Genomic DNA, 19,996 nt, shown 5'->3' with positions numbered 1-19,996 from the left:
CAACCATATTGTTTTATAAATTATAATTTTTATGTATTTAAATTGTATATAATTTATTTAGAACATTTTATTGTACATCAACAACCTGTTGTCTTCATGATAAATATTCCATAATATTTTTGTTTTAATTCGGTAGCTACTGCCTCATATGTGTTGGTGATAATTGTACATGATATTTTAAGTCCACAAGCATAAATGAATCAACAATGTTTAAGATTAAAAAATTCAACAGCATGCACACACCAAAAGACATACAAACAGACATGTTGTCAGAACATGGTGTGAACTTTACGTACATGTAAGCTTGGAGAGCAAAGGAAAAGGCTCTGCGATTTTTGAGAGGTCATCCTTTCACATCATACAGTCGCCTGCCGAGTTACTTGTACATTTTGGAGAAGACTTATCCAAGGTCGGTAGTAAAATTTTAAAAGACTGAAGATGAATATTTATTGTATGCATTTGTTGGTCTTAATACATCCATCATGGTTTGGGAGCATTGTAGGCCAGTTGTAGTAGTTGATGGCACCTTCTTGAAGTCGGCATATAGGGGAACCATGCTAACAGCTAGCACAATGGATGCAGCAGGTACATTTTACTCACAGCTAGTATTATGTTTAATATGTGTAGATTAATTGTATTTTTTGTTGAATTCAAGTTGTTTCTAAAATGTATATTTTGATATTTTCAAATTTATTACTGAATAGATTTTTTTTAATGTTATGTGATAAGTAGCATATTACCACTTGCTTACGCCATAGTTGATTCAGAAAATGACGCATCATGGAGATGGTTTTTTAGCATTTCAAACATGCATATAGTAAAAAATCAAATATGTGTGTTGTTTCGGACCAGAATGAGAGTATATTGAAGGCAACAATAATTGTTTGTACCAGCATCCCACATTATGCTTGTATGTGACATATTTGAAAAAATATAAGGATAAAGTTCAAGAAAGGTCATCTAAAGTTAAATAAATTATAGTTTGCCACGGCACAATCATACACTCTTGATGAATTTAATGAAAGAATGTCAAAGATTGAAGAGATCGATACACGTATAAAAGAATACCTTTACAAAATCGGTTATCACAAATGGTCTCGAATACATGCAACAGTGAACAAAACATACGATGACATCAAATATTACAGAATCTTTAATTGCAGTAAACAATTATGCAAGAGAGCTGCTCGTAGTTAAGCTATTAGAGTACATGAGGACACTTCTTGAATGATGAAATAATGAAAAATTATTGAATGCAAAAGGTACGTTCACATTTCTTGGGAAAAAATACAACAAAGAGGTGCATGACAACATGACTTTATCGCAGAAGATGAGAGTAAGTTATGGTCCATATCAAAAGATCATTGATATCAATAAACTAATTAAATACTAATATTTGTATATATATTGTTGTATACTTGTAGTTATTTTATTTTTACTGACTGTTGATAACTTATCGATGTTTGTAATAAAAGTTTAGGTGAGGGCTTCAACAGATTACACCATACTGTGATAGATGGTGTCAAACGCTTCATTGTTTGTCTTCAAAACATGAAATGTAGCTGCGGACAATTCCAGCTTGATGAACTTCCTTGTCCAAATGCTTTGGCGGCTTTGAGGCACAGAAAGAAGTTATCCTACCACCTACTGAAAAAAGTAGCCAGGGAGACCTCAAAAACAAAGATACAATCCATATGATGAAATAAAAGCAAAGAAGTACAAGGTTTCATGCGGCAACTACGGACAAGAAAGGCATAACACCAACTTGTCACGACCACAATTTCCCTCCGTAGGATATCGTGATGGCACCTAGTCTGTAAGACTAGGTAATCCTAACATACATACAGAATATAACTGAGATGACGATAAAACTCTCAAATACTCAACAAATATTATAAAGAAAACTTCGCAACTCAGCATAAACAAACTTTCCAAAATCTGGTGATAGAAAGTCACAAGCTCTATGAGTAAATTCTGATCATCCCTATACAACAATGTCTATAAAAAGGAAAGAAAATGAAGTAGGCTAGATAGAGGGTGACTCAGAGGCCTGAGGACGCTGACAGGTATACCTTGAAGTCTCCGAATCTGGGCTCATCTCACTGGTGCCTGAACTAGTAGGAGGTACCTGGATCTGCACAAAAAGATGTGCAGAAGCATAACATGAGTATACCACAACAGTACCCAGTAAGTGCCAAGTCTAACCTCGGTAGAGTAGTGACGAGGTCAGGTCATGGCCTACTGGAATAAATAAGAAACTGAATAGGTATATAACATTGTAATGATGATAACAACAGAAATGAGACAATAAAGAAATATACCGAGAATAACTATAGTGCACTAAGGCAAATTATGCATCATGGAAGAAAACAAGGAATGCCATGACACGGAACAAAGCAACAAAACACAAGTGAAGTAATAGAAAAGCAACACTACCGAGGTACCACCTCGTAGTCTCAAATCAGAAAATATTTCACAATCTTTCCTTATATCACCGCGGGAGCCTTGCATTTAGTTTTGAAAATCATCTTTCCCGAAATAGCTTCCCATATTTTAGCCCACCTTATCACACCGCGTGGCTTCAAGTAGTTTCCCAACTAGCAACACGCATATCAAGCTCACCTTATCTCACTGCATGCGTTTCAACCCTAAAATCTTATACCATCGCATGCGTATCAATATCACAACGTATCACAAATCGCACCTCAAGTGCCCAAGTCACAACTTGCCAAAGAAGTCAATAATAATATTTTCACAATAAATAACCCATGGCTCAACCATAATATGCATAAAAGTCTCAACAATAGCAACCGGAAATGAATAACTCCACAAGAATAATATTTCACAACTTAACAACTTTGCCTCAACGTGAATCACGACCTTTATAGCTCAATACCAATTTCAACAACAAGATATTCCAAGAATTAACAACTTTAAGTAAGGAACTCAACGATTAAATAATGAATAAGGAATAGAGGAAACAATAATTTCAACTAAACAAGTAAAGAAAATTAACAAGTAAGAGATAAGTCAAGTAGAGCATGTGGATATAGATTAATGGTGATGAATATAACATGTTACAATAACTCAATTAAAGGCATGAAATGAATCTACATAGCTAAAACCGGTCCATTACTATATTTAGTCGATGTACACACTCGTTACCTTGCGTACACGGCTTCCACATATCACAATTAACACAAATGAACACTAATCCTAAGGGGTAATTTTCCCACAGAAAGTTAGGCAAGACACTTACTTCAAAACACGCTACTCAATCCACTAGTAAGCCTTTCCATCGATTATCCAACTCGGGACGACTCAAATCTAGCCAAAACAACTTCATAATAAATATAAACTATAGGAAGCTATTTCGAACAATAAAGTTGCAATCTTTAAAGAGAAATAAAAAGTCAACTCAAAAAGTCAACCCTAGGCTTGCGTCTCAGAACCCGACAAAAATTACAAAATCCGAACACCTATTCGATAACGAGTCCAACCATACAAGAATTACTCAAATCCGACCTCAAATCGCCTTTCAAATCCCCAAAATTTAGTCTAAGAAGTTTTCACAACTTTTTCCCAAATTTCCAACTCAAATCACTAATTAAATGATAAAAATAACAATGAATTCACCAAAACCGAGTTAGAATCTCTTACCTTGATGATTTATTAGAAAACCTCTCGAAAAATCGCCACAAACCGGGATCTCTATGTCCAAAAAAAGAAAAAAAAGACCAAACCCTCAAACTAAGCCGTTTCTGCCCAGTGATTCTGCATATGCGGTCTCTCAGTCGTACCTGCGGAAAATCCATCACAGGTGTGGTTCTAGCTAAAGTCACGAAATTTCGCTTCTGCGGACAAAAATAGCGCACCTGCGGAGGGGCCTGATCTTCCGCGACCCCAGGCCTGGCCTGTCTTTTCCGCTTCTACGCATCCTCCCTCGCACCATCGAGCCCGCTTCTGTAGAACTCTGACTGCACCTACGGTCCCAGCTGCGCATGAAAACTTTCACTTATGCGGCTCGAAGTTTGCTTCTGCGATGCCGCACCTGCGGCCCAAAATGCGCAGGTGCGATCGCACCAGACATAACAGAGATTCAGCAATGCATAAAGTCCAAAAATGTTCCGGATTCAATCTGAATTATACCTGTGGCCAACGGGACCCTGTCCGAAGATACCAACAAATTCCCAAATACATAACGGACCTACTTGAGGTAAAAAATCACATCAAACAACATCGATTCAACGAATCGCAACCCAGTTCAAGCCTATTGAAACTATGAACTTCCGACTTCCAAAACTAATTCCGAATCATACCAAATCAACTCCAATTGACCTCAAATTTTTCACACAAGTCATAAATGACATGATAGGCCTATTCCAACTTTTGGAATCTAAATCTGACCACAATATTAATAAAGTCAACTCCCAGTCAAATTTCTCAACCTTCCAAACTTTTAACTTTCTAACTTTTGCCAATTCAAGCCGAAATGACCTACAGATCTCCAAATCAACATTCAAACATGCTCCTAAGTTCAAAATCATCATACAAAGCTATTGGAACTGTCAAAACTCCATTTTAGAGTCATCTACACAAAAGTCAAACTACGGTCAACTCTTTCATCTTAAGCCTCCGACTTAGGGACTATGTGTCTCATACCACTTCAAAACTCACCCGAAACCAAAACGAAACACCCCCGGAAAAACATACAACCATAATACAACATAGAAAAGGTAATAAATAGGGGATTGAGGCTAAAATACTCAAAACAATCAACCGAGTCGTTACAAGAGGTCTTGTAGGAATGCTCCAAAAAGAAAATAAGAATTGTTGAAGTTTAAGGAATTTTGTTTTTTTACTGAGTACTATTGATATAATGAGCTGACCTTTAAGCTATATTCAGTTGTATTTGTTCTCTGCTGGACGTATTAGTTGCACTATAATTGTGGAGCTAAACTGAATAAAATTTGTCTCCTTAGAAGACTATTTGGTAAATAGATTTTTACTCTGAATGCAATTGGTTTGGCATTAATAACTGTGTTAATTTAATAATTCCAAACTTTATTTTACAAGACTGCTAAATTTGTATATGTACTGTACATAAGGTATATTAGTTGTAGTTAAATTATTGTGTAAAGAAATTATTTATTGATATTACAATATGCTAATAGAGAGTTGTATTGTGTCTGTACTTAAAATGTACTTTAATGGTAAAGTTAAATGTTTGAGACATTACCTTTTAAGTAGCATTTATGCACAAAATATGTTATATATGATCAAATATGCATAAAAAGACAAAAATAAATACAAAGGATATTATATAGTATCATTAAGGAGATCAAGTACTAACAACTTTTAACAGAAAAATATTCTACAGATATGTTGATATTTAACTAGGAGAAATCTGGCCAAAAAATAAAAACAGGTTTACTACAATTCAGCTACAACTAAACAGTTTTCCTACAATCCTGATAATGGATTAGCTAACTAATTTCTTTTGTTCCGGATTCTTATTCGCTCCCTCACTGCTGGTGCACCTTTTCTTCTTGCTAATCTTCCAGTAACCTCACTTTTATTGATTGCACCAAGCTCTTGCTTCTTTCTAGCATAATCCCAAAGGAGCGCTCCATAGCGTCTACATTGTTAATCAATATCAGAAATCTTCCTTTGGAATCAACAACTGTCCAAGGCTGACATATGCTGCAAAAGTCACCACGTATACACCGCAATCACTGCAAAAAATATAATGGGGAAAGCTTTAGAAATTAGTGTAAAATAAAATTGGGCAAAGTGAAGGAAAAGCAGCACATACAGTGATCCCTCTTTTTGCAAGGGTATCTCACCGACCAACCACTGAATATCAAGAGGGTCAGTAACACCTTTTTTATTGTATGCCTTTGTATTCTTCTAGTTAATGTCTGGACATTTTCCATAGAAGCCATTGCATGACAAGTATATGAGGGTCAAAATAATAAACTTCTTGACAACAGAATCAACAAGTTTGTGATTACATGAAGAAACCAAAGAATCATAAACATATAGAACCATATCGGTGTAATGACTCGACCAGTCATTTTACTTTCTAGATTCCTATTCCCCTAATTAAGACTTTTCGTATATACTTTTACTATTTTATGACTTACGGGGATGATTAGTTCGGGCTTGGAAGGGTTCGGGTTGAAATTAGAACACTTAGTTCCTTAATATTAGCTTAAAAGGGTTAAGTTTGACTTGGGTCAACAGTTGTAGTAAATGATCTCAGAATCAGGATTTGAAGGTCCCAATAGGTTCGTATAAGGATTTTGGACTTGGGCGTATGTTCGGATCAGATTTTTGATGATCGGGAGCATTTCAGCGCTTAATATTGAAAGTTGGAACATTAAAGGTTTTCAAGTTTTTTGAATTTGGTTTGGAGTAAGTTTTGGTGTTATCGAGGTCCATTTGGGATTCCAAGCCCACAAATAGTTCCGTACGGTGATTTAAGACCTGCACGCAAAATTTGGTGTCATTCCAAGTAGTCTAAGTATGATTCCGCGCTTTCGTAGTAAGTTGGAAGAACTTGAAGTTCATAAGATTATTCGATTTGGTTTGGGGTGTATTTTTTCGTTTTGATGTTGTTTTACGTATTTTGAGGGTTCAAGCGAGTTTGTTTTATGTTTACAAACTTGTAAGTATGTTTGGGCGAGGCCCCGGGGGCCTCGGGTGCTATTCGGACGATGCGCGGACCAAGATTGGACTTGAAAGAACTGCTGGTGCACCAGTTCTGGTGCGTCCGCACCTGCAAGATTTTGGCCACATGTGCGAGCTCACATGTGCGAGCTTTTGATTGTAGAAGCGGCCTAGGACCGGTGGTCTATGACCTGCAGAAGCGGAGGGCCGCAAGTGCGAGAAGAGGCTGGTCAGGCCTGGATCGCAGGTGCGACGCAGCTTCCGCAGAAGCGGGAGCCCGTCTGCAGAAGCGAAGGCAGGTGGCCTGGGCTAGGACCGCACCTGCGATGGATTTTCCGTAGGTGCGACACCGCAGATGCGCCCCAGGATCCGCAGAAGCGAAATCATTAGGGCAGTGAGGTTCATTTAATGCCGGGACTTAGGCTATTTTGGCTCATTTCTTTCATCTCTTGGGCGATTTTGGAGCTCTTGGGTGAATTTTAGGAATCTTCCAATTTAGTTTGGGTAATTACTCTAATAGTTAAATTATTAACTTTTGAGCGTATATTGATTAATTTATATAATATTTGGCTAGTTTCGGATTGTTCGGCACCAAGTTGGGTCCTTAGAGTGAATTTGTAGCCGAAAAGTGAGCTTTGAGACGAGGTAAGTCTCTTGCCTAACCTTGTAAGAGGGAATTTATCCCATAGGTAATTTAAATTACTAATTTCTTCTAATTGTGGGGGCTATGCACGCACGAGGTGACGAGATTCCGTGCGTAACAACTAATTATGCTTAAGTACGGGTAGTTTAGGACCCAAATCATAAAATACTTGTAACGTTTGCACTTTACTTATTAATTTAAGTGCCTAGTTATATTGAAACTTGAAAAAGGATGCGTAAAGACCGAATTTCACTTACTTGAGTTTTAGCGGGTTACTTGACTATTAATAGAAATTGTGCTTCTTTGTATATTAGCCTTGTAATAACTTTTAAATCGGATGTTCATAAAGTATTCTCTCTTCTTGTGGAGCGGGCCGAACGTCTTGACAGTATAATAGATGCATCTATGGTTCATGCCGCTCGACTCTCGGCAATATACATATTATTCTGGATTGGGTCGTACGACCTCGGCATAAATCGTGCGTGTTAATGCTTGGAGCCCGAATACACTTGATATTATTTTTATGAATTGAGAGGTTCTAATTTATTTATTGGACCAAAATTTATTTGGAATTAGTATGTGTTAGTTGACGACTTTTGGAATTTACTATTTGTCAAAGAATCATTTAATCACTATTTGTTATTGAGTTATTATTATTATTCACATATTCCATGCCTATTTAGCATTCCTGTAATTTATTGTTAGACCATAGTAAGTGTCGATGTCGACTCCTTGTCACTACTTTTTCGATGGTAGACTGGATACTTACTGGGTACATGTTGTTTATGTACTCACGCTACACTTCTGCACTAATCGTGCGGGATATAAGGCAGGTGCATCTGGCAGTCATTCCGGCGCGCACCCCAGTTACCCCGAGGCCTAGTGGTGAGCTACTTTCTGAGTCCGTTCTGTAGCACCCAGAGTCTCTCTTTTGCATTTACTTTATGTCTACTCTACTTCAAATAGTAGCTTAGTGTTTTGTATATTCTACTAGTTGCTCATACACTTGTGACAGCAGGTCTTGGAACACATGCTAGTTGACTTTATAGTTTTGGAGCATTTATTTCACTGTATTAGCTCTCTCATTAGCTTTCGCTTTACTTTATTAAATTTTCTACTCCTTATTTTCTTAATAAATGAAATTCAACTACTTGGAAAATTTATTAAAAAGAATAATTACATGGTTAGTTCACCATTGGCTTGCCTAGCAGCGATGTTGGGTGCCATCACAGCCTATATGAGAAATTAGGTCGTGACAACATGGTATCAGAGCACTAGGTTCACGTAGGTCTCACGAGTTATGAGCAGGCCTAGTAGAGTCTTGCGGATTTGTCACGACCTAAAATTCCAACTAGTCGTGATGGCACCTAACCTCACCCGCTAGGTAAGCCAAATAACAACAATCCGATTCAATTAATATTTAACTGACTCTAATACACTCCCCAAGGACTGGTAGTGCAAATCATGAGCTTCTAAGATTAGAATTTACAAAGCCGGTGAAATAAAATATGTCATCTATTTGAAATATACATGAACAGATTTAAAAATTCTAAAGCTACCTAGATCAAGAGGTAGCTATGACTGGATCACAGGTACATATTTAATGCTAGCTCCCACCATGTACAACAACATCAACATCCAAAAATCTGCACGCAATGTGCAGAAGTGTAGTATGAGTACAACCGACCCAATGTACACACTAAGTAACAAGACTAACCTTTGGGATGAAAGTAGTGACGAGCTCAACAGGTGAAGTCCAATATAGAAATAACAGTACAGAATTGTAGGCATGCTTTCAAGTTCAACAGGTAAACTCAATACAACTAAAATAGATCAACTCAGAATGATATGAGGAATGTGACATCTCTATATCTACATGCCAATGTACATGTTGTATGTGATGCACTACAATGAAGTCTCGTGAACTCACACTCTCAGAGTACTCAATCACTCAGTACTGTATATGGCTAATCCAGCCCAGGGAAGATCCATCCCTCAATATGAAGATCAACTGACAGTCAGTCACTTAGTATTGTATAGGGCCAATCCAGCCCAGGGAAAATCCATCCCTCAATATAAATAATTAGGCAAGATCCATGCCCAGGTGTAAATGCTTAGGGAAGATCCATCCCAAATGTAAATGCTTAGGAAAGATCCACCCCAAATGTAAATGCTTAGGCAAGATCCATGACCAAATGTAAATGCTTAGGGAAGATCCATCCCAAATGTGAATGCTTAGGCAAGATCTATGCCCAAATGTAAATGCTTAGGGAAGATCCATCCCAAATGTAAATGCTTAGGCAAGATCCATGCCCAAATGTAAATGCTTAGGGAAGATCCATCCCAAATGTAAATGCAACTGTGCTCAAGTGCTATAACATGTCAATCATGGCATAACGATCAGGCCCTAGGCCTCACTCAGGCATAACTCAATAGAACATGTTGCAGCGTGCAACCCGATCCCATAAATATCACTCACAACTCGGCCCTCGGCCCCGCTCAATCAATAATCTTTGTAGTCTCTCGGGCTCACAATGTCATGAAAATCGGCCCAATATGATGATATGATGTATCAACGAAAGGCAACAGAGACTGAGATATGATATGTACATGATAGATATGACTGAGTACCAAATTATAATTTAAACAAATAATTCAATAACAATACGACCTTAGTGGGTCACAAAATTATCGGCACATAGCCTAAACATGATCTTTAGCACGAGTCTCAACTCAATTTCTCAAACACATGGAGGATATGTGGAAAATGACATGATTATTTGATTAGGAAACTCCACAAAATAAATTATGCCACAATTTCTATGGTGCACGCCCACACGCCGGTCACCTTGCATATGAGTCACCTCCAAACAAATCATATAACACGTAGTTCAGGGATTTATACCCTCAGAACCAAGTTTAGAACTATTACTTACCTCGAACAAGCCGAATCAAATTCGAGCAAGCTAAACAATACTCCGAAAAATCCATTCCGCATGTATTAACCTCCAAACGCCTTCCTATCTCCTCAATTCCAAGCCAAATGATCTGAAACTAGTTAAACAACATGCGAATTAATCAAAATATACTCCAATTCTTACAATTTAACAATTTAATAAATTTCCAACTCTGCTCGAAAAGTCAATGGTAGGGCCCATGTCTCGGAATCTGACAATAATTACAAAATTCGAACCACCATTCAACCACGAGTCCAACCATACCAAAATTACTCAAATTCGACCACAAATTGTCCTTCAAATCCTCAATTAAAGTCTATGAAAATTTCTACCAATTTCAACCCAAAACACCAATTTGTTGATAAAAACAATAATAGATTCGTGTAATTTAACCAAAACCGAGTTTGGATCACTTACCCCAATCTATATGGTAAAAATCGCCTAAAAATCGCTTCAATCCGAGCTCCATAGCTCCAAATGTGTTAAAATGGCCGAAACCCCCGTTTTTAGAATCTGTCTTGGCAAGTCGCATTTGACACCTGCGACTTGCCTTTGCCCCAAAAAAACAACAATCTTTCCCGACATGAAAATGGGCATAACTCTCTCATACGATGTCCGAATTTGACGATTCTTTTTGTTATGGCTTTGTAATTTCAATACGGATCTAGTAATTCAATCAAAACTGAATTAGGAGCTCATTTTCTTAATGTGGTACCATTTATGCTTGAAGAAATAACGTCGAAACATTCTAGAAATATCTAAATTAAATTTTGGGCATAAGCCCAAGTCCAAATTCACCATCCGGACTTAACGCAATCAAAACTCTGATCCGAGGTCGAATACTAAAAAGTCAAATTTGGTCAATTTCAACTTAAGGCTTCCAACATGGATTTCATTCTTCTAAACATGTTCCGAAATACTTGAAAATAAAAACGACAATTCATACACGTCATAATACATCATATGAAGCTATTCAAGACTTCAAATAGTTAAAAGGAGCGTAAATGTTCAAAACGACATGTCGGGTCATTACAGGATCGGTGCGGAGACGTCCGTACTTATCTTCGAGAGGTTATAGGGCCTTAGGAAACTACTCTTTCTTCATCTCCTATCGTGCAATTGATTTTCATCTAAGTATCTTTCTCTTATTCTCTTACATATGGTGAGAATGCGCGCGACAAATGTACTCAACCGTGGAGGAGCCGCTCCCCCTGTTGCTAGAGGCAGAGGAAGAGACCGAGAGAGGGATCTAACTCGTGGTAGGGGATGAGGGCATCCTAGAGTTGCTCCAGCTATGCCACTAGTGGATCCAATAGAAGATCCTATTATTAAGGAGTAGGGCGAGGTACCTGCAGCGTAGCTGGCCCTAGTGGATTTCATGTCCGTGCTAGTATTCCAGGAGGTCATGGGTCGTATGCTACGGTTCATGGATTCTATGACTTAGGCTGGTTTATTTCCAGCAGACCCAGCCACATCTCAGGTGGGAGGGGGAGAAAAGACCCCTACCGCTAAGGCTCCAGGGCATGCAACTGCCGTTTATCAGATCCCAGGCGCACTACCCGTGGGCAGAGCTCAGCCAGTTGCAAAAGCTATACCTGAGCCCAGACCAGCTGCGGCCGGTAAGCCGCAGAAGCTATTGGACAGATGGACCAGGCTACACCCTCATGTCTTTGGAGGTGAGTGACATGAGGACCCCCAGGACTTTATTGATCTTTGTAGGGACATATTACACAACATGAGGATATTGGAGTCCCACGAGGTAGACTTTACCACCTTTCAGCTGGAGGGCAGGGCCCGTAGATGGTGGCAGTCCTATTTTCTCGGCAGACCAGCTGGTTCTCCTCCCATGACTTGGGACCAGTTCACACCCCCCTCTTCTTGGATAGATATATTCCACCCTCTCAGAGGGAAGGGTGGATCAGATCTATCGGTCCTATATCGTGACTTTATGTGGTTATGAGACTAGAGAGGATCTTCTGTTACTCGATATGACCGACTTTGAGATCATCCTGGGCATGGACTGGTTGTCTCCATATCACGCTATCCTTGATTGCCATGATAAGACTGTTACCTTGGCGATGCTAGAGTTACCTAGATTGGAGTGGAAGGGTTCGTTTGTCAGTGCATCTAGTTGGATTATATCTTTTCTGAAGGCTCGACACATGGTCGAGAAGGGTTGTTTGGCTTATCTAGCTTATGTTCGGGATACTTCTTTAGAGACTCCAATGATTGATTCAGTGCCCATGGTCCAGAAGTTCTCCGATGTGTTTCCTTCTGATCTTCCAGGCATGCCACTAGATCGTGATATCGATTTCTGTATTCATTTGGCTCAAGGTACCCACCCTATCTCTATTTCACCGTACCGCATGGCTCTGAAAGAGTTGAAGGAATTGAAAGAACAATTTGGGGAGTTTCTAGCAAAGGGGTTCATCATACCGAGTGTGTCACCTTGGGGTGAACCAGTGTTATTCTTGAAGAAGAAGGATGGAACTATGCAGATGTGCATTGATTACCGCCGGTTGAAAAATGTTACTATTAAGAACAAGTACCCATTGACATGTATTGATGATTTGTTTGACCATTTGCAAGGTGCCATGGTGTTCTCTAAGATCGACTTGAGGTCGGGGTATCATCAGTTGAAGATTCATGATTTGGATGTTACAAAAATGGCTTTCCGGACTAGATATGGCCACTATTAGTATCTAGTGATGTCCTTCGGTTTGACTAATGCCCCGACGTCATTTATGGATTTGATAAACCGGGTGTTCAGGCCATATATTGATTCATTTGTCATTGTCTTCATTGATGACATTTTGATCTACTCGCGTAGCATGGAGGAGCACGAGCATCATTTGAGAGTGGTGCTTTAGACCTTGCGGGAATAGAAGCTATATGCTAAGTTCTCCAAGTGTGAGTTTTGGTTAGATTTTGTGGCATTCTTGGGGCATGTTGTATCAGGCGAGGGTATTAAGGTAGATCCTAAGAAGATCGAGGCAGTTCAGAGTTGGCCTCGTCCTACCACATCGACCGAGATCATGAGCTTCTTGGGGTTAGCAGGTTATTATCGTCAGTTTGTGGAGGGCTTCTCATCTATTGCAGCACCTTTGACTAGTTTGACCTAGAAGAGTGCTCCATTCCGATGGTCCGATGATTGTGAGGCAAGCTTTCAGAAGCTCAAGACCGCATTGACTTTCGCACTGGTGTTAGTGTTGCCTTCTGGTTCATGGATGTATATTATGTACTGTGACGCTTCACGTGTTGGCTTGGGTTGTGTATTGATGCAGGAGGGCGAGTTATTACATATGCTTCGCGTCAACTGAAGCCCCATGAGAAGAATTACCCCGTGCATGATTTGGAGTTGGACGCGATAGTTCATGCTCTTAAGATATGGAGGCATTACCTTTATGGGGTGTCCTGTGAGGTTTACATCGATCATCGCAACTTGTAGTATTTGTTCAAGCAGAGGGATCTCAATTTGAGGCAGCGCAGGTGGCTTGAGTTACTAAAAGATTATGATATTATCATCCTTTATCATCCGGGCAAGGCGAATGTGGTTGCAGATGCCTTGAGTTGAAAGGCAGAGAGTATGGGTAGTTTGGCATTCATTTCAGCAGAGGATAGGCCATTAGCTTTGGACATTCAATCTTTGGCTAACATACTTGTGAGGTTGGATATTTCAGAGCCTGACCGAGTTCTTGCATGCATCGTCGCCCAGTCTTCACTATTTGAGAAGATCAAGGCTCGTCAATACGACGACCCACACTTATTGGTTCTCAGATAGGTGGTACTATAGGGTGGTGCCAAGGAGGTTACTATCGGCGAGGATGGTGTTTTGCGACTCTAGGGTCGTCTATGTGTTCCTAATATTGATGGATTGAGGGAAAAGATTCTAGAGGAGGCACATAGTTCTTGGTATTCTATTCATCCAGGTGCTAGGAAGATGTATCGCGACCTGAGGCAACATTATTGGTGGCGGCAGATGAAGAATGACATAGTTGAATATGTAGCGAGGTGCCTAAATTGCCAGCAAGTTAAGTATGAGCATCAGAGGCCAGGTGGCCTACTCCAATAGATGGTTATACTTGAGTGGAAATGGGAGCGCATTACTATGTACTTCGTAGTTGGTTTGCCGAGGACCTTGAGGAAGTTTGATGCCGTTTGGGTCATTGTTGACAGGTTGACCAAGTCGGCACACTTCATTTCGGTTGTGACCACGTATTCTTCAGAGAGATTGGCCCAGCTTTACATTTAGGAGATTGTTCAGTTGCATGGTGTGCATGTTTCCATTATATCAGATAGAAGCCCTCGGTTTACTTCGCATTTCTGGAGGGCAGTATAGAGTGAGTTGGGGACCCGGGTAGAGCTTAGCACAACCTTTCATCCGCAGACTGACGGACAGTTGGAGCGGACGGTTCAGATCTTAGAGGATATGCTTAGAGCATGTGTGATTGACTTCAGAGGGTAGTGGGATCGATTCTTGCCTTTGGCCGAGTTTGCTTACAACAATAGTTATCAGTCCAACATTGAAATGGATCCATTTTAGGCTTTATATGGCCGGCAATGTTGTTCCCGTCGGATGGTTTGAGCCCGTACGAGCTAGTTGTGGAGATAGCTCGGAGGATCGAGAGTGTTCGCCAGCGAAGCCGGTCGGAGGTGATGATGTATAAGCGGTTTCAATATTTTAGGGGGGTTAAGTGGTGCTCCAGCCGGGGGAAGATTTCAGTTTGTGAGGTGTCAGTCTAGCAGGCCCACATATCCAGCCTATGATTTCAGCACCAGTTGCCACACCAGCCATCCGGCCGCCTAGAGGCGGCAGGTGGATAGGGGCCGTCCTAGAGTTGGAGGCCAGTCAGGTGGAGCTCCAGCCAGGTTTTATGCCTTTCTAGCCAGACCAGATGCAGTAGCCTCAGATACCGTGATCACATGTATTATTTCTATCTGCGGTAGGGATGCTTCAGTACTATTTGATCCAGGGTCTTTGTATTCATATGTTTCATCTCTTTTTGCTCATTTTTTGGGTGTTCCTCTCGAGTCCTTGGGCACTCCTGTTTATGTGTCCACACCAGTGGGCGATTCTGTTAGGGTGGATCAGATCTATCGGTCCTATATCGTGACTTTATGTGGTTATGAGACTAGAGAGGATCTTCTGTTACTCGATATGACCGACTTTGAGATCATCCTGGGCATGGACTGGTTGTCTCCATATCACGCTATCCTTGATTGCCATGATAAGACTGTTACCTTGGCGATGCTAGAGTTGCCTAGATTGGAGTGGAAGGGTTCGTCTGTCAGTGCATCTAGTTGGATTATCTCTTTTCTGAAGGCTCGACACATGGTCGAGAAGGGTTGTTTGGCTTATCTAGCTTATGTTCGGGATACTTCTTTAGAGACTCCAATGATTGATTCAGTGCCCATGGTCCAGAAGTTCTCCGATGTGTTTCCTTCTGATCTTCCAGGCATCCCACTAGATCGTGATATCGATTTCTGTATTCATTTGGCTCCAGGTACCCACCCTATCTCTATTTCACCGTACCGCATGGCTCTGAAAGAGTTGAAGGAATTGAAAGAACAACTTGCGGAGTTTCTAGCAAAGGGGTTCATCATACCGAGTGTGTCACCTTGGGGTGAACCAGTGTTATTCTTGAAGAAGAAGGATGGAACTATGTAGATGTGCATTGATTACCGCCGGTTGAAAAATGTTACTATTAAGAACAAGTACCCATTGACATGTATTGATGATTTGTTTGACCATTTGCAAGGTGCCATGGTGTTCTCTAAGATCGACTTGAGGTCGGGGTATCATCAGTTGAAGATTTATGATTTGGATGATACAAAAATGGCTTTCCGGACTAGATATGGCCACTATTAGTTTCTAGTGATGTCCTTCGGTTTGACTAACGCCCCGACGTCATTTATGGATTTGATAAACCGGGTGTTCAGGCCATATATTGATTCATTTGTCATTGTCTTCATTGATGACATTTTGATCTACTCGCGTAGCATGGAGGAGCACGAGCATCATTTGAGAGTGGTGCTTCAGACCTTGCGGGAATAGAAGCTATATGCTAAGTTCTCCAAGTGTGAGTTTTGGTTAGATTTTGTGGCATTCTTGGGGCATGTTGTATCAGGCGAGGGTATTAAGGTAGATCCTAAGAAGATCGAGGCAGTTCAAAGTTGGCCTCGTCCTACCACAGCGACCGAGATCATGAGCTTCTTGGGGTTAGCAGGTTATTATCGTCAGTTTGTGGTGGGCTTCTCATCTATTGCAGCACCTTTGACTAGTTTGACCTAGAAAAGTGCTCCATTCCGATGGTCCGATGATTATGAGGCGAGCTTTCAGAAGCTCAAGACCGCATTGACTTTCGCACTGGTGTTAGTGTTGCCTTCTGGTTCATGGATGTATATTATGTACTGTGACGCTTCACGTGTTGGCTTGGGTTGTGTATTGATGCAGGAGAGCGAGTTATTACATATGCTTCGCGTCAGCTTAAGCCCCATGAGAAGAATTACCCCGTGCATGATTTGGAGTTGGACGCGATAGTTCATGCTCTTAAGATATGGAGGCATTACCTTTATGGGGTGTCCTATGAGGTTTACATCGATCATCGCAACTTGCAGTATTTGTTCAAGCAGAGGGATCTCAATTTGAGGCAGCGCAGGTGGCTTGAGTTACTAAAAGATTATGATATTATCATCCTTTATCATCCGGGCAAGGCGAATGTGGTTGCAGATGCCTTGAGTTGAAAGGCAGAGAGTATGGGTAGTTTGGTATTCATTTCAGCAGAGGATAGGCCATTAGCTTTGGACATTCAATCTTTGGCTAACAGACTTGTGAGGTTGGATATTTCAGAGCCTGACCGAGTTCTTGCATGCATCGTCGCCCAGTCTTCACTATTTGAGAAGATCAAGGCTCGTCAATACGACGACCCACACTTATTGGTTCTCAGATAGGTGGTACTATAGGGTGGTGCCAAGGAGGTTACTATCGGCGAGGATGGTGTTTTGCGACTCTAGGGTCGTCTATGTGTTCCTAATATTGATGGATTGAGGGAAAAGATTCTAGAGGAGGCACATAGTTCTTGGTATTCTATTCATCCAGGTTCTAGGAAGATGTATCGCGACCTGAGGCAACATTATTGGTGGCGGCAGATGAAGAATGATATAGTTGAATATGTAGCGAGGTGCCTAAATTGCCAGCAAGTTAAGTATGAGCATCAGAGGCCAGGTGGCCTACTCCAATAGATGGTTATACTTGAGTGGAAATGGGAGCGCATTACTATGTACTTCGTAGTTGGATTGCCGAGGACCTTGAGGAAGTTTGATGCCATTTGGGTCATTATTGACAGGTTGACCAAGTCGGCACACTTCATTTCGGTTGTGCCCACGTATTCTTCAGAGAGATTGGCCCAGCTTTACATTTAGGAGATTGTTCAGTTGCATGGTGTGCATGTTTCCATTATATCAGATAGAGGCCCTCGGTTTACTTCGCATTTCTGGAGGGCAGTATAGAGTGAGTTGGGGACCCGGGTAGAGCTTAGCACAACCTTTCATCCGCAGACTGACGGACAGTTGGAGTGGACGGTTCAGATCTTGGAGGATATGCTTAGAGCATGTGTGATTGACTTCAGAGGGTAGTGGGATCGATTCTTGACTTTGGCCGAGTTTGCTTACAACAATAGTTATCAGTCCAGCATTGAAATTGATCCATTTTAGGCTTTATATGGCCGGCAATGTTGTTCCCGTCGGATGGTTTGAGCCCGGCGAGGCTAAGTTATATGGTACTGATTTGGTGAAGGATGCCTTGGAAAAGGTAAAATTGATTCGGGAGCAACTTCGCACAGCACAGTCGAGGGATCAGAAGGCGCGTGATTTATCATTTATGGTGGGCGAGAAGGTCCTCTTGAAAGTTTTGCTGATGAAGGGAATCATGAGGTTCGGGAAGATGGGCAAGTTTAACCCAAGGTTTATAGGTCCATTTGAGGTGTTGAGATAAGTTGGGGAGGTTGCTTATGAGCTTGCTTTGCTTCCCAGTCTATCAGGAGTTCATCCGGTTTTCCACATGTCTATGCTCCAGAAGTATCATGCCGATAGGTCGCATGTGTTAGACTACAACACGATTCAGCTAGATGGGAGCCTAGGTTATGAGGAGGAGCCAGTTGACATTATTGACAGGAAGGTTCGCCAGTTGGGGTCCAAGAAGATTTTTTCGGTAAAGGTTCAGTGGAGGGGTCAACCAGTCAACGAGGTGACTTGGGAGACCGAGGAAGACATGCGAAGCAGATATCCACACTTATTCGGCTCTCCAGGTACGATTCTAGACCCGTTCGAGGATGGACATTTATTTAAGAGGTGGAGAATGTAACCACCCAACCAATCATTTTTCTTTCTAGATCCTAAGAAAAGAGCTGGTTTATTGTGGGCCGTTGATCTTAAGAGATCAACGACCAAGATTAAAAGAAGTCGGGGCGGGCCGAGAAAATAGGTTTCGACCGGGTTAAGTCAATGGGGTTGTTTGATTTGGGTTGCTGAAGAGTAAAATGAGGCGGGCTAAGTGTTTGGTCCTGATTTGCTCCGAAAATTAGCCCTATCAATGGCTATAAGTTAATTATACGAAATTTATTTAAAATAATTTATAAAAAATAATTTATAAATAATAAAAATATTAAAAATGTTTGAAAATAATATCTTAACATTATAAAAATATAAAAATGCTATTTAGCACAAATAACATAATAAATATAATTATGCATAGAATATAGGCTATTATTGCAAAATTATGTAAATAACTAAATATACAAATGTAATTATATGAAATAAAGTAATTTATTATAAAACATACATATGGATGTAAATAATAAATTTGGATGATTAAGTCATCACAAAATAATTTGAATGGGTAATTAATAAATATTTGAACAATTTAAATGCAAGAAATCATTTTCAAAGCCTTAAAAAATATGGAAAATTATAGAAAATACTTAGATAACTTTTGTAAATTGTTGATGATGCAAAAATGATATTTTGAAAGTATATATGATATTTATAAAATATGAGGATAAAATTGGATATCAACAGCTGCCCCTCTTTACCGGGGAATGATGAAAGAGTTGTTGGGTAAAGATAATGATGACCAATTTTGTGCGAAATGAGTGAGGATGATGTGTTTTTGAAAAAATGGGGACCGAACCCTGGTTCCTGAGTTGCCTACATATCTCTGGTGTTACGGGAATCAGGCCGTGTGTAGTTCTGGATCCAACGGCGAACGAAACTGACGGAGTTGTTATAAGGATGGTCATTTGTTTTGAAAAAGATTTCTTGGATAGGATAGTTTCATGAGTAATGGATAATTTCGAGTGGAGCTATGAATGCAAATTTAAATGTTACGGATATTTGAGATAAACGTTCGAGCGGTTACGGGACAAAGAGTAATCAATTACCGGTCATCGGTTATGTTTGAGATAATCAAAGGGTATGAACGGAAACCAGAGCAAGAATTGCTGGCGTTTGTAGAACGGTTACCTCCTGAGTTACCTGCAAAACTTAAAATATGATGCACGCGAATATATATAGGGTTACTGCGGAAATTTAAACATGATGGAAATTCCGTTTGGACCATGAGAGTTGTCTTTGGACGATGAGGATGATGTCTTTAGACCATAATGTCCTGGGACATGAAGCGTATGATGAGGGATTCACAGGCCATAAAATGGTGTCCTCGGGCCAA

This window comes from Nicotiana tabacum, chromosome 17 (assembly GCF_000715075.1).
Source record: "Nicotiana tabacum cultivar K326 chromosome 17, ASM71507v2, whole genome shotgun sequence".
Lineage (NCBI taxonomy): Eukaryota > Viridiplantae > Streptophyta > Magnoliopsida > Solanales > Solanaceae > Nicotiana > Nicotiana tabacum.
The sequence above is the reverse complement of the archived record's forward strand: the minus strand, read 5'-3'. Positions refer to the sequence as shown.